Raw genomic sequence first — 16,510 nt, 5'->3', positions numbered from 1 at the left:
CATATGTGTAATAGAGTGTCTATGAATTGTCATCACATCAGTAGGCCTAATTGAGTCTGTAAATATGGTCTAAATGGTTTTATACTGATGCTTGAATGTAATAAATTCATGTTTGTAATAAAACTTTGGAGGTCCAAAAGTCCTTTTTGTTGGGAGGTATGATCTAGGATGGATCTTGTTGAGTTCAGTTGAAGTTTGCTAGGTAATGTTTGAAGACCAAAATGGTCTCAGATGGCATCAGTTTTCGACATGCTCAAAATTTAGCAGTCTCAGATGTTCCCATAAATAGTGCCAAGATGAAGAGCTCATCGTGTTGAATCTGACAATATCTTCGGTTTCGCAATTGGCCTCTGAATGAAGGAGAAAATGCTTGTTGAAGTTTATGGCGAACAGGAAAAATGGGGCCTTGCTGGCCAAGTGGCATTCTTGCAGCTTGACACATGGCAGTGGTAAATTAAACGCAGTCAAAGTCCAATTTGGGTGCATATATTCGGGTTATATGGTGGACACATATATTAAACCAAGTGGTATGGTTTTAAAAACCATATAATAAACATATATTACAAAGTTCAATGGTGGAGCGGAGACCAAACAATGTGGAAATGTAATGTTAAACCAAATTTTGAATTTACCATATATGGGGTATATCACTGCTAATTCCACCGTATTACAGGTCTATTGATATACCGCAAGGTCATATGTATCAACCCTTGACCAATGTATAAACTTTGGATATATGTGATGCCACATGTATGCGCCACGAGATATGCCATCGAACCGTCGGGGAGCAAGTAACCGTGCCACGGGTCAACATGTCCGAGCGAGTCCGGTCATCGTCGGAAACATATTCCACAGTCACCACGTCAGCACAGGATTTGGCGCAGAATACGATATGCAATGTTAAACTTTGAAGCTAATAGTATTCCAGTCCAATAACATCATATGCCACGGTTGGAAAGGTGTTAACCGTTGGGATAACGACATATTATATGCCACAGGGTGATTGTATAGACCACCGGAGTTTATGATTTGTATGCCACGAAGTCAATACACCATCAAGATCTGCATTGGAGCTCTAGTTGGAGATGTGTAACCACCGTGGGGTATGTGTGCCATGGCAGCAACATTTTAGCGCAGGGTTGAAACATCAACACATGCATTCAAAGGCGCGGAGGTGGAGCATAGTTATAACGAAGTCAGAGTTATATTAAGACGTTGGTATGTGGCCAATAATTCATCACCACAGGTTCAATTAAACTTTGGATAAACTATGTTTATTATGAAGCACACAACAAATATATGTGTTAGTAATACATTGTAATCGTTTGCCAAATTAAAACTATATTGTTAAAACAAATGCGCTAGTCGTATTATGACAATTGCACCGAATGCAACAAACTCTTAACTTAGAGTTGTAAAAAGTATAAAAGGTGGTCAAATGCACCAATTCAAGGACAAGCAACTCGAAGGAAAAAAAAGTGAGTCGAAGCCATTCCGAGGCCAGTCCAAGCCTTTCAAAGTCAGAGGTGAAGCCATTCGAAGTGAGTGGCAAGTGAAGCCCAAAGTGGTATTGAAGACTAGCTTTGTGAGCTAGAAGGAGTTAAGCAATTGCGCCATCAGAATGAGAAGGGAGTTGTGAGGAGCACGACCTAAAGTTGATGGTGTGAGCCAGTTCTTGAGTCAAATTAGTTTTTGGCATTCCAAAGGCATACAGAAGCTAAATTGGGCACTTGAAGAGAAAAAATGGGGGTTTTGGCACGCTCCAGACTCAACAACAAAACTTGTTTGTTAGTTGCAACAACAAATTCTTCAAAAGATAGTACATGACCTGTGTCTCTACTAGTCAAGTTGAGACAGGTAATTGATTAATGTATTGTTGATGCTTGAATGCTCAATTTCAGTTGAGGTTTAGAGTCATTGCTAGGGACTCTATGTTTTGTTGTAGATGACACGTCGAGTGTAGATTGTCAAATTATATTGTGAGAGTTCTATGTAGGAGAGCATTTCCATACTGGGGAAATAGCCGCAATTGTAAACAAAAATTTAATGTACCTCTTATTTTATACTGAAATATGAGTGGCCTAGCCTTTTGAGCAGGGCCCAGAGACGTAGCCCAGGAGGGGTGAACTCCGTCATCAACCTCGGTGTCATTCTTCTTGATGTTGCATGATTATATGTGTTGTGTACTTTATGGTTAACTTGCACAAATGAATTAAGTCATTGTCCTAAAGATCCATTTAAGACTTGCCAAGTATCAGAGTACAGTCTTCTTCCCCAATTTTCAGATCAGTGGAGGTGGTTTAACCTATAGATTCCATTGGTTGTTTATGTATTGGTTTATCCCATGATATCCCACATTGATTCTTGGAATATGGCAGAGGGTGATTAGATGAAAGAAATATTGGGTCTAGCCCAAAATATGGTGAGGTGATACGTGGAATTCCTTGACTTGGTTGGATTTTTCATATGGTTAATAAGAGCTAAGATACTCTTGCTTTTGATGAGTAAATGTACTCGTTATTATGTGGCTTTAATGGTTGTTCTATCATTTTTATTTATCTAGTTATATGATGGTTGTAAGCATGGTTAATTGACAGTTCTAAGTATGGCTCTTATCACATTTTCATTAATGATGTATGGTTAATGAATGCATGACCTAATTGGTGTTATGGCATCTAAAGTGAGAATACATTGGTCCTTCTTGTTTAATATTAGATAAGTTTCAAATCTTTATGTTCAAATTTGTATTCATGACCTATAGGTTGCATGTTTACCATGTGTTTGACGGAATGCCAGTCCCGGTCGGGAGGGGTCGGTTCAAGTTTTGGTTTATAAGCTTTATTTCTATGGCATTTATCATTTCTGGAAGTTTCACTGAGTTCTGGGCAAAGGCTTGAGTCCTTACCCTGAAAAAGTGGCTCAGAATTCAAGTTCATTGCCATAAACTGACTGGAAATGTCCATAGTCGCTGGCAGGTAGACCTAAGGGAGCAACTGGAGGCTTACAGTCACTTACATGCCTTTGCAAGGGAGCGACTGAGGCTCCAGGTCAATTAAAAAGAGATTTATCTCAGGGTTTGGACACCTGGAAGGGTTGGGTTACTCCTGGAGGCCCTGTAGCACCTGAGGGAAGTCAATAAGGTCTCAAGTTGTCGACTCCATTTCCTTAAGGTCATCAAGGAGGTTGAGTCTTATCACAATGACCCTCAGCTCATGTTTACCTCGGGCAAGCCGGTGAAAGAGGCTAAATGTGGGAGAAGGAGCTTACAACATAGTGCCCCCTCCGTGAAGGGCTTGATGTTGTAGGGAAGGTGACACTGCTGGTTGACACCAAGATCACGTCCTTGGTGAAGCCAACCAATGGTGTGTGGTTGCAGGTGTGGTGTATTTGGTAGGCCCAATCACTTGACAACCTATACTGAAATGAGGTTATTTTGTCTCCCGCTATCGACCATGAACTACATCAGCGACCCCTTCACCCACAGTTTTGAGTGGAAGAGACGCCCTCCTTGCTTTGGATTTTCAGGATCAATCTTCTGGTTCTTGGTGGTAGCAATGGTGGTGTTGGGCTCTGCATCAATAATCTGCTTCCCTTTGTCATTCCTCCTGTCAGGTTTTGAATCAAAGTCAAAACATGCAATTGAATCTAAACCCTTCAACTCGGCCACTGGTGAGTACTTGGCTCAACATTCACTTGTGTTGTGAGTGGGGCTCTTATGGAATTCACACCACTTTCTTGTGTCCTTCTTTGGCTTCGTGGTGTTTTTCTTTACTTGCGTCTTTGGTGGGTTGTCTTGGGTCACCTCACCTTAGATTTGTCCTTTGTTATGCAGTTTGGGGGTGCTCTTAAACTTCTTCTGATTCGCAGATCCAAAGTCGTGCTTCTTTCGTTTAATTTTTTGTTCAATCTTGGAAGCATATCGATCTGTTGCACCAAGTGAGGAGATGTCCAGGAACACCATTTATTCCTAAATCTATTTGTGTAGATATCCTGTCATGTCCCTTCCTAAATTAATTTGGAACAAGACTAATTATTGCATTTTGGGGCCAATTTTGGAGATGGTGGGGCGTATTCAGTTTTTATTAGGAGATTAGACTTGGGAGAAGTTATTTTGTTGTGGTTAAATTGCACATGGGGGGCACCTACACTAGGGAAATACGCACTCCCTAGTTCGTTTTGCATGAAGGTGGTTAATTTTTGCATGTAGGTGGTTAATTGAGGGCCCACGGTGGAGGTAAAATTGGAGGGAAAAGTGCACCACAAAATCTATATAAGGAAGGTAGTTCTCCTCATTTCATTCTTCTTATTGGAGTATATCGATTTCTCTTTGGTTGCTCGAGCTACTTAGCTCAGTCACTAGATGTTTAGCACGAGTTCTTTAGGCGACGAGCTCACGCTTTCTTCAGGGGACTTCGAGTGCCACCCTAGGAAGTTTTTCTTCACTTCTTCAGGAGGAGGGTCACATTGTGATTCCCAGTAGTAGCATTCCCTTCCAGGTTGTGCATATTACTCGACGACACAAAGGAGAGTAGGCTGAGTTCATTGGTGGTGCTTAACAGTGGATATTTAATGTGATATTTTCTGGAGAGGAGGCTAGGGAGGATTGTCAGCATCTAGGAGAGTTTGGGAGATGATTGAGCTTCTGGCTTGGCAGTGTGACTTTCGCACTACCTGGGCCAACACAGAGGCAATGTGTGGGAGCTCATTTGGTGGGTAGAGTATGAGTCCTTGAGGCTGAACTTTGTTGTGCAGGTTAGAGGAGATATTTGGAGTGGTGATTGCTTCCATGTCAGAGGACTTTGTGGTCATTCCTTGCAAGTCGTATTTCTGGAGCTTTTGGATGGCGTGGGCCATAGAAGAGGTAGAATTTGGGAGGTAAAAATCCAGTGAAACCATTTCTAATTTTTTCTGGGTTTTTGACAAGGATCCCAAATATAAAGTTTCAGAATTTTCTGAGCACCGAAGGTGGGGTTTCTAGTCGTATCTTTGTAGAAGACAGTCTAGAATTGCTTGGGATTGCATGGTGCCTTTGGGGACCGATTTTGGGGAGTCCAAATCAGGTCAAACCATTTATGGGTTTTTGTGGGTTTTGGCCAAGGATTTTGTGGTTGAAGTTTCATCACTTTCTAAGCAATGGAGTTGAGTTTTCTTGTAGCTCCTTTCTAGCTAGCAGTTGTAGTTACTGGGAGACATCACAAAGCATTAGAGGAGTAGTTCTTTCCATCATTGAGATTATTGTTTGACACCTGAGTTTTTTCAAGCTTTCCCTTGAGGCAAGCCCAGGTGCATTTTCCGCACTATTATACTTGCTCCACTCCATTAATAAAATGGCTTAGTTGGTTCACATTTCTGTTGTGTATTGAGCATTTGTTGTTCGTTCCATTTTTCCATGTATGAATCGCATTTGCTTTTGTATATCACTATCTGTTCCAATTTTTTTGCATTTGGGACATTATAATGGTATCAGAGCATGATCTTGGCCCAATTGTGGGAAACTAGCCATAAGATCATGGAAGCTTTGGGTATGAGTGCACAGTGACAAGTTAAATCGGAGACAAACCCTTGGCTAAAGGGAAATCCAATATGCAAAAATTTTGGGGTATAATTCATTGGGATGATGAGCGGTTGGCCCAGTTGAGGAGGGTGATAGACCAAACTCATCCTCACCCTTACATCAGAGACGTTAGAAGTGAGCAGGCCGTAGGGGTGCCACCATCTACATCATGTGGGGAAAGTTGACCAGATCAAGGCACCAGATCTTTTGAAAAGGAGCAAGCAGGAAAAATACAATTAGAGGGTGAGGCCAGGGGGCACTTTTGCTAATGGAGACTTGGCTTTAGATATCAGGTGTTAGGTAAACTTGACTCATGATAGAGTTAAAGTTGACCAGGTTAAATAGTGATGGTTTTGGGGCACATAGTATTGTGCACCCATAGTATTCTGCCCGTGGTATTATATGTAATGGAGCTTATAAAAGGCTAGAAGGACTTCATTGTAATACAAGACTTGGAGGTGAGCAGTGAAGGCTCACTTGGTTGGATTGGGTAGGGTTTTGGCCAATGCTAATGAGTTGGGATTTTCCCCGGATTTGGGGTTTTCCCGGATAAACATTTGTGTTTATGCGTTTATGGTTGTTGCTGGTTATTTTTATATATGTTTCTCTCAGTAATTCTCCGTAATTAATTTGTGTTCTTGGGTAAATTTCTTAACATCAGGAGCCTAAGGAGGAGGTTGATCATGAAGCTAAGAGCCCACATGATGGTGAGGAGAGCATCAATATACCCACTGTGCAACAGGAGTCACCTTTATTAGAGACCTATTTGATAGCCCCAGTTGAAACCTTGGTGGAGAAGATAGAGCCTACACACATAGAGCCATCTGTTGAGAAGGAGCCACAAAGGGACAAGAGGCCAACAATTACTGAGGTACCTGGAACTGTGACCGAGTTTGCAAGCGATAGATGCCCACAAGAGTTCCACCAGTTTCAGGCCGTCCTTATAGCATTAAAAAGGAATGTTGTATTAGTGCATGAGGCTATTATGCAGCAGAACAAGGATTTGGAAGGCATGAGAGCAGTTTGTGCCGAGTCCACAACAAAATTGACTCACGTTGGGGAGCAGTTGGATTCCCTATTAGTGGAGCTAGAGTGCACGTTGGGGTGTGAGAGCAACCCTCTTCAGGCATACATAGACACATTTGTAAGCACTATTGAGGTTACCTTGGCCCATTGGACAGAGAGACATAGAGCTACCTAGTCAAATTTCATCTATTGACCAGGATAGCGAGATGAGACGACCTGACTTGCACAGGGTGCAACACCTGCATCCTAGGGTTGCTCTATGTGCAAGAGTTCGTGCATTCAATCCCTTTCTTGGGGTTGGATGGCGAGAGATTTTGATTTGGTACCCTGTGGAGTGGGCTATGGAGATGGTGGTGGACCTAGGTGTAGCTCAGCAGGAGCTTCCGGGCACTAGGGATACCGGCAGCGTAAACTGGCATTGGATTCCCAATGGGACTACCTATCATTTCACAGGTATGCCAGTTGACTACAACCTGGATGGTATAGCTAACCTAGCAGTTGAGCATGCACATTCTCTAGGGGAGTCTCAGTCAGCACCAATGGCCAACCAGTTTATGGACAAACTCTTTTGGTTTTCTTGGTACGAAATTTGTAGATGGGATCACTGGGTGATTAGCATACTCTGGCAGGAGTTTGTTGGAGGAGGTGGCATTAGCAGACCACCAGACGGTGCCTTGTATGGAGCTGGGGACTCTTCACTTTTGTGCAGGGCACAAAAGATGCATAGGAGTAGAGCAGTGGTGGCATCACTACTAACACATAGGGAGAGTGACTTCTCGGATCCCTTAGGGAGGACTTGGAGGGAAGATCCATTCATCGGCAGGGATAGTGACGCAATGGTGGAGGTGATGATACGATCGGATGTGGCCTGAAATGTAGAGACAGAGCTCTAGGCCATCACATCCAAGGATGTGTGAGAGCATCTAGAGTTGAGCAGTGGTCTACAGGTGGGCATGGAGATGCATGGTGGTGTGTTGTAGTGTGTTGGACTGCGTTGTGGAGTGGTATTTCCTCACATCACATTGAGTACATGTGGGGAGTGACAGGTGCAGTGATACAGATGGGAAGCAGGATGGCATAGTTGTAGCTGAGGGTATCCAGTAGCGTACAGGGGTAGGTTGTCGTGTACAATGGCATGTCCAGGAGTATTGGGATGATCGATGGTATGTAGAGGCATATGGTGTTGCACAGCGAGGTCTTGGAGTGTTTCCTTCACAGACACCCATGGATGGAGATACTGGGCATACCTTTTGGTGTAGTTCACCCAGGATCGAGGGGGACACAAATGAGAGATACTTGATGGTATCCGCAGGGACTCACATGCCTAATCCTCTTCTACAACACTTACAGGAATGGATGATTTGGTTGTTGTCCTTTGAGACTCTGGACACGAACAACAGGAGACGGGGAGCTCACCCAAGATATTTGGATGACACTTGGTGTGGTAGAGGGGAGACTTCTCAACAGGGGCATCGAGTCGGTGCGTGAGTTGACAGCCACAGGTCGAGGGATGAGGTGATCATCGATAGAGATGGCATAACATTCATCATTGATCCTATGCTTCGGGAGCTGGTCATAGTGGATACATGTATCACTCTTTCCACAGGGCATGTCTAGACCATGCAGAGGATACCATGTATGGATGAGACAGTTGTCTAGTATGTATCCAGGTTCCCGACATTGTATCAGCACATTCTCCAAGGGGCAAGTAGTCGAACTGGTGGCGATGGTTGGCATGAGCAAGATGAATCCGCATACACTGAGTTGATTGTGCGTATGAGATACCCATCTATTGGTCGCATTCAGGGGGTAGCTATTTGGCACGCGTGGTTTCCAGTGGTTGTCAGTACTACACAGTGGCAGGCACAAGACAGTTTAGCGTGCCTCATATTAGTTCATGATGTATGAAGCCTATATATGGGTGGCATGCAGGGACTATGAGGGCTAGAGGGATTGCATTGCTTGTCAGGGGTATGCCGCAGCAGGTCTGGCCATGGGATGCAGGGATTTAGTTGATTGATAGATCACTCGTGATGAGCGGAGTCGTGGCAGAGAGTGATATAGTTCTCTCTTGGGATGACACATGGGGGTTCATAGAGGGTTTCATCATATGGGGAGGCAGACATTCTCTGTTGCTGCACAGGTTCGGAGTTAGATTTGGATGGGTAGGCCTTGGCACCATGGAGATGCCCAAGCAAGATGTGTCTCACCTCTTTCAGTATTCCACCATCGAGTTCCAGGAGAGGAGGATATTGTCTGTGCACGATGGGGAGTATGACATAGTCAGAGTAGCGCAATGTCAGCATGGTGGCACCACTCTGGGACTAGCAGGGAACTGGGGCATCACAACTCTTCACAGCTCAATAACCTTTAGGGATGCGTCGGCTACTGCAGGGGGAGATCATACAGATCTTCCATTGGGCTTTAGTGAGTCACTGATGGAGCAGGGGACTTCTGGTACTTGCACCGAGCATGATAGGGAGTGGAGCGAGGGGAGCTTCATGTTGGATAGGATGGCCTGGGATCCTGGTATTGAAGGATTCTTTCATATCAGGACAATGTTGAGGTCAGGGATGATTCAATGGCACATATGGGACCCTGGCACATGTTGTAGTGACAGTGGGGAGCAACAGTTAGAGAGGATGCTCGTTCAGGCATTGCTTGAGGACAAGCGATTTTTGGTGCATTGGAGGAGCTTGTCGGATGAGGATGCTACTTGGGACGACGAGCACATACTTGAGCATCCAACACTGAAGTTGCATATGGACAAGAACCATTTGGGAGGGGAGGATTGTCATGTCCTTTCCTAAATAAATTTGGAACAAGACTAATTATTGCATTTTGGTGTCAATTTTGGAGATAGTGGGGCCTATTTGATTTTTATTAGGAGATTAGACTTAGGAGAAGTTATTTTATTGTGGTTAAATTACACATGGGGCCACCCACATTAGGGAAATATGCACTGCCTAGTTCGTTTTTCATGAAGGTGGTTAAGTTTTGCATGTAGGTGGTTAAGTGAGGGCACACGATGTAGGTAAAATTCGAGGGAAAAGTACTCTACGAAATCTATATAAGGAAGGTATCTCTTGTCATTTCATTCATCTTATTGGAGTATATCGATTTCTCTTTGGTTGCTTAAGCTACTTAGCCGAGTCACTGGCTATTTAGCACGAGTTCTTTAGGCGAAGAGATCAACATTTCTTTGTGGGACTTCGAGTGCCACCCTAAGAAGTTTTTCTTCATTTCTTCAGAAAGAGGATCACATTGTGATTCCCAGCAGTAGCATTCCATTCCAAGTTGTGCATATTATTGAGGGACACAGTGGAGAGGAGGTCAAGTTCGTTGTTGGTGCTTAGCAATGGAGATTTGATGTGATATTTTCCGAAGAGGAGGCTAGGGAGGATTGTCAGCATCTGGGAGAGTTTGGGAGCTGATTGAGCTTCTGGCTTGGTAGCGTGGCTGTCGCACTACCTGGGCCAGCGCAGAGGCATTGTGTGGGAGCTCATTTGGTGGGTAAAGTATCAGTCCTTGAGGCTGAGCTTTGTCGTGGAGGTTAGCAGAGATATTTGGAGTGGTTTTTTCTTCCATTTCAGAGGACTTTGTGGTCATTCCTTGCAGGTCGTATTTCTGGAGTTGTTTGGAGGGTGTGGGCCTTAGAAGAGGTCGAATTTGGGAGTTGTTAATCTAGCGAAACCATTTATGGGTTATTTTGGGTTTTTGACAAGGATTCCAAAGATAAAGTTTCATAATCTTCTGAGCAACAGAGGTGGGGTTTCTAGCCATATCTTTGCAGCATACATTGTAGAATTGTTAAGGATTGCACATTGCCTTTGGGGGCCGGTTTTATGGAGTCCAAATCGAGTCAAACCATTTCTGGGTTATAGTGGGTTTTGGCCAAGGAGTTTGCGACTAAAGTTTCATCACTTTCTAAGTAACGGAGGTGAGGTTTATTGTAGCTCCTTTCCAACCAACAGTTGTAGTTACTTGGAGACATCGCAGAGCACTACAGGAGCAATTCTTTCCAACATTGAGATTAATGATTAACACCTGCGTTTTGTCAAGCTTGACCTTGAGGCAAGCCCAGGTGCATTTTCCGCACTATTGTACCTGCTCCACTCCATTAATAAAATAGATCAGCTGGTTCACATTTCTGTTGTGTATTGAACATTTGTTGTTCGTTTTATTTTTTTTTTATGTATGAATCACATTTGCTTTTGTATATCACTGTATGTTCCAAATTTTCTGCATTTGGGACATTACAATGGTATCAGAGCATGATCTTGGCCCAATTGTGGGGAACTAGCCAAAAGATCATGGAAGCTTTGAGTATGAGTGCACAGTGATGAGTGAAACCGAAGACAAACCCATGGCTAAAGGGAAATCCAGTATGCAAAAATTTTGGGGTAGAATCCATTGGGACGATGAGCGGTTGGCCCAGTCGAGGAGGGTGACAAACCAAACCCATCCTCACCCTTACAATAGAGACGTTAGAGGTGAGCAGGCCATAGGGGTGCAACCATCTACATCATGTGGGGAAATTTAACCAGATCAGGGCACCAGATCTTTTGAAAAGGAGGAGGAAGGACAAATACAGTTAGAGGGCCAGACCAAGATGCTCTTTTGCTGGTGGAGACCTGGCCTTAGATATCAGGAGCCCGATGAGGAGGTTGAGAATGATGCTGAGAGCCCACAGGATGGTGAGGAAAGCATCGATACACCCACTGTGTCACAAGAGTCACCTTTATAAGAGACCTCTTTGATAGCCCCAATTGAAACCTTGGTGGAGAAGATAGAGCCTACACACATAGAGCCATCTGTTGAGGAGCAGCCACTTAGGGACGAGAGGCCAACAATTGCTGAGGTACCTAGAGCTGTGACCGAGTTTACAGGCGATAAAGTCACCTTTATTAGAGACCTTTTTGATAGCCCCAATTGAAACCTTGGTGGAGAAGATAGAGCCTACACACATAGAGCCATCTGTTGAGGAGCAGCCACCTAGGGACGAGAGGCCAACAATTGCTGAGGTGCCTAGAGCTGTGACTAAGTTTACAAGCGATAGATGCCCACGATAATTCCACCAGTTTTAGGCCAACCTTATAGCATTAAAAAGGAAGGTCGTATTAGTGCGTGAGGCTATTTTTGCAACAGAACGAGGAGTTGGAGGGCATGAGAGCAGTTTGTGCCGAGTCCACGGCCAAATTGACTCACGTTGGGGAGCAGTTGGATTCCCTACTGGTGCAGCTGGAGTGCACGTTGGGGCATGAGAGCAGTCCTCTTCGGGCATACATAGACAGGGTTGGCAGCACTATTAGGTTACCTTGGCCCATTGGATAGAGAGATACAGAGCTACCTAGTCAAGTTTCATGTGTTGACCAGTATAGCGAGATGAGACGACCTGAGTTGCACAGGGTGCAACACCTGCATGCTAGGGTTGTTCTATGTGTAGGAGTTCGTGCATTCGATCCCTCTATTGTGGTTGGATGGCAAGAGATTCTAAGTTGGTACCCTGTGGAGTGGGCTATGGAGATGGTGGTGGACCTGGGTGTAGCTCAGCAAAAGCTTCCAGGCATTGGGGATACCGACAGCGAAAACTGGCATTGGGTTCCTAGTGGGACTACCTATCATTTCCTAGGTATGCTAGTTGACTACAACTTTGATGGTACAACTAACCTAGCAGTTGAGCATGCACATTCTCTAAGGGAGTCCCAGTTAGCACCAGTGGCCGACTAATTTATGGACAAACTCTTTTGGTTTTCTTGGTACGACATTTGTACATGGGATCACTGGGTGATTAGCATACTCTGGCAGGAGTTTGTCGGAGGAGGTGGCATTGGCAGACCACCAGACGATGCCTTGTATGGAGCTGGGGACTCTTCACTTTTGTGTGGGGCACAAAAGATGCAACGGAGTGGAGCAGTGGTGGCATCACTACTGACACATAGGAAGAGTCACTTCTCATATCCCTCAGGGGGGATTTGGAGGGAAGATCCATTCATCGGTAGGGATAGTGATGCGATGGTGGAGGTGATGATACTGATCAGGTGTGGCCTGACACATAGAGACATAGCTCTAGGCCATCACATCTAGGGATGTGTGGGAGTATTTAGAGTTGAGCAGTGGTCTACAGGTGGGCATGGAGATGCATGGTGGTGTGTTGTAGTGTGTTGGATTGCGTTGTGGAGTGGGATTGCCTCACATCACATTGAGTACATGTGGGGAGTGACAGGTGCAGTGACACTGACGGGAAGCAAGATGGTATGGGATGGCATAGTTGTAGCCGAGGGTATCCAGTGATGTAGAGGGGTAGGTCGCGGTGTACAATGGCATGTCCAGAAGTACTGGGATGATCATTGGTATGTAGAGGTGTATGGTGTTGCACAACGAGGTCTTGGAGAGTTGCTTTCAGGGACACCGATGGACGAAGATATCAAGCATACCTTTGGGTGTAGTTTACCCAGGATCGAGGGGGACACAAATGAGTGATACATGATGGTATTTGTGGGGAATCACATGCCTAACCCTCTTCTACATCACTTACAGGAATGGGTGATTTGGTTGTTGTCCTTTGACACTTTGGGCACGAACAACAAGGGATGGGAGCTCACCTAAGATATTTGGATGACACTTGGTGCGATAGAGGGGAGACTTCTTAGCGGCGGCATCGAGTCAGTGCGCGATTTGACAACCTACATGCCCTGGAAGTGGGCTTGTCTCTATCATTGTGGGCGACCCCATTCCATCCATTACAAGATATTTAGGCATGTACCGATGGGATCCCAACCATGATTTCCTTTCTCAACCTTGGGTATCTTATTTGACTAAAAAATGGCCAAGGCCAACCATGGGTACTTATCTTCTTTCTATAAGATCCCAATTAGGGCACCTCTCTTTATGTTCATGAACAATCCAACCAATACAGTGGTGATGTTTCTCTTCATATCATTGCAATTAACAATAATAAATCAATGGGGGTACTCAAGTTGATAGGTGGTTCCTTCCTCGTGGTGAAATTTAGACCCTGAGAATTTGTTGTAGCGGTTACAACCACCCTCCAAAATTGTGCCTATGCTTTGATTTTGGAGCCTTCCTTCCTATCCGCAAAAGCTCATCTTGCATTGATCTACGTAGTGATGCTTCGACTATGACTTATATTTTCATTTGTGCTTGTGTTTTCTCATTTTCACACTTAGCTGATATTTCAAACTCATAAGTTGAGCTCCCGACTTGGTCTCACAATAGCTCTTGGCTTGCCTCCAAAAACTATGCAATCCTTGAGGGCAAGCAACCTTGATGATAGGAATTTCGCAGTTCAAACTGGCAGTCAGCCTTGAGCTCAGAAATTGCGCAGTCAAGGAAGGCAACCCAACACTCAGCCTAGAAAATGCGCAATCTCTCACTGAGTTCAAAAATTGCGTAGTGCACTGAGCTGGAAAGTTGCCCAATTCCCCAGAATTGCGTAATCTTTCCCGACAACGTGCATGCCAAGTTTCCCCAGAAAAGCAAGAAAAATAAAGGGAAAAAAACATCCCTAGGGAGTAGGGATCCATTATTAATTTCCCGAAGGTGGCACACTGTTATTTTTGGAAATTTTTGCCAAGTGTCATTTTTCATTGATTTTAGGCTTGTGCGTTATAAACCATCATTTGCTAAAATCTAGTTAATCGATGCCACTAGAGCTCATTTGCGCATTTGATCTTGAAGCTCTAGTATTCCCTAAGAGATCAAGGAACCTTCGGTGGAGTTGTCGTCACTTTTTTAGGTCAATTTTGCTTTTATAGTCTTTTGTCATTTTTTCTATCGCTTTTGTCGTTTCGCTTGTGTGAGTGTTGTTTTCCTTATTTCTCTTCACGGTTGCTAGAGTTTCAACTTATTTTAACTTGTAGAAGTGTTGTTCTAAGTTTTTATTTGTCTTTCACAAGTGTCGCATCAGATTTCCTGTTTTTGCACCGATGGTCGTCATTGCGGTGACTCTCCTCACATACTTGATTTTCCTTCTGTTTGATAAGTTTATGCACTTTATCTACATTGTTTCACTCATACTTAGTCGGTTTTTCACTCAAACTCACATCATCACTCACTTTTGCTTGTTTTTCATACTTCCACTAGGAAGATATGTACTTCCCTTGGTCGGATCTTGCCTTGTCTAGCTGGGCACTGCGCAATCCTAAGGCTCAAGCCATAAGCTTGGCCTCTGGAACTATGTAGTGCGTACTATAGGCTAGCTCCAACTGTGCGCTGCGCATTTCCAGGGGTCACCCTGTCACTTTGACCACTGAGACTGCATAGTCTCTCTCAGTCTCTGCGCAGTCCCAAGCCTTAAGCTTTAACCCTGGCTACTGGGACTACGTAGTGTGTAGTTCCCACAGGCAACCAATCCCTCTTGTTAATGAAAATTGTGCAATACCTCCCATGAGATGCACGCTTTACTTCTTGCCCATGCCTTGTAAGTAGATATGCTAAAGATTGGTGTTTGCTTTCCATGAGTGTCTTTCTTGTCCCACAGGTACCACAGTTGTTGAGCACCTCTCTCCAACAGTCACCATTACCATGGCACTAAAGAGAGTTGCTCCAAAAGAGACCACTGAAAGCAGTACTAGGGAAGTAGTTGAGAAAGTGCAAGTTAACTTGCCAATATATACAGACACTCAACGGTTTATGTAAAAAGAGTCAACACTAACATGGCAACAATTCCAGCAGCAGTAGCAGAAGGCAACAAACTCGTAGAATAAAGGGAAAGAGAAAGGTTGTTGACATAAAAGAGGGAGAACAATGTTGCTGGGTGAAAGCGGATTCAATCCTTATGCAAGAAGCTTTGGCAGCTGAAGCAAAGAGGAAGCAGAGGATACAAAGAGTAGAGCATAGGAAGAGAGAAAAGCAGAGCTTGCAGGAAGCAAAATTGAGATTGAAGCAAGCAAAACAAGAACTAAAGGAAGAACCAGAGCTGAGGAGGAAAGAACAGGAAGGGAAGCAGAAGCAGAAAGAAGAAAAAAGGCAAGACATAATGGCAGAAGAAACAACGTTGTTTCAATTTGAAGAGCAAGAACAAAACCAACCATCATTAGAGGGAGAGAGCGAACATATGCAGGACCAAGAGCTTGTTAAGTCGATCGATGATTTGATTGGAGTTACGGACGTGGAGTTGGCACCAAAGCCGTAGGATGAAGACATCGGTCTGATGCTTAGTGCACCACAAGTCATCATTTAGTCTCCATCAGCTCCAACCACAAAGTTAGCCCCGAGCAAGGAAGGGGACATACTTCCCCTTCATGACGATCCAGTAATGGATGTGTATAATCTGTCATATAATGAACTTCAATAGAGAATTGTACAGACGTGGAGAAATAAATTTTTGGATGATCATGCATCACTTGCATTCATTAGAGAAAGGGCGATAGTGGCAGACAATAGCAAGAATCCAAATGCCATTTCCAGAGCCAACTTGGCCTTTGCAGGATTTGACGACCAAGAATAAGCAATTGGCACATAACTTACAGGTTGCCTGGCAAGGGATAGAACAGCTCTGCGTAGCAACACAGAACACAGTCTCCACATATGTCTACTTAGGGGAAATGAGAGGAGCGATACTTGGTGAAATATCGACACTTGGAGAAACCATGCATGACCTCTATGAGGAGCTCATAACCATACATAAGGCAATTTTTCACTTTCATGGTTTGCAGCAGCAAAGCATAGACTTTGCCAAAAGGAATGTACAAGTTACCATTGTCACCGTGTAGGGATGGACAATACGATACAAAGGGGCACCACTTAACTTGCCAAAAAAGAAGAAGCCATAGGCAGAGTTGTAGAAAGTAATTGATTCAAAACAACAAGCAATTCGCCTCGTTCATTGGAAGTATTCATGCCTCATATGTACAATTATACAACAACTTGGATTTCATGGTGGAAACACATAGGATCCCATCAATT

Source organism: Pinus tabuliformis, chromosome 8, assembly GCF_031772625.1.
Source record: "Pinus tabuliformis cultivar Carrire ecotype Pingquan chromosome 8, CPIR1, whole genome shotgun sequence".
NCBI classification, from domain to species: domain Eukaryota; kingdom Viridiplantae; phylum Streptophyta; class Pinopsida; order Pinales; family Pinaceae; genus Pinus; species Pinus tabuliformis.
The sequence above is the reverse complement of the archived record's forward strand: the minus strand, read 5'-3'. Positions refer to the sequence as shown.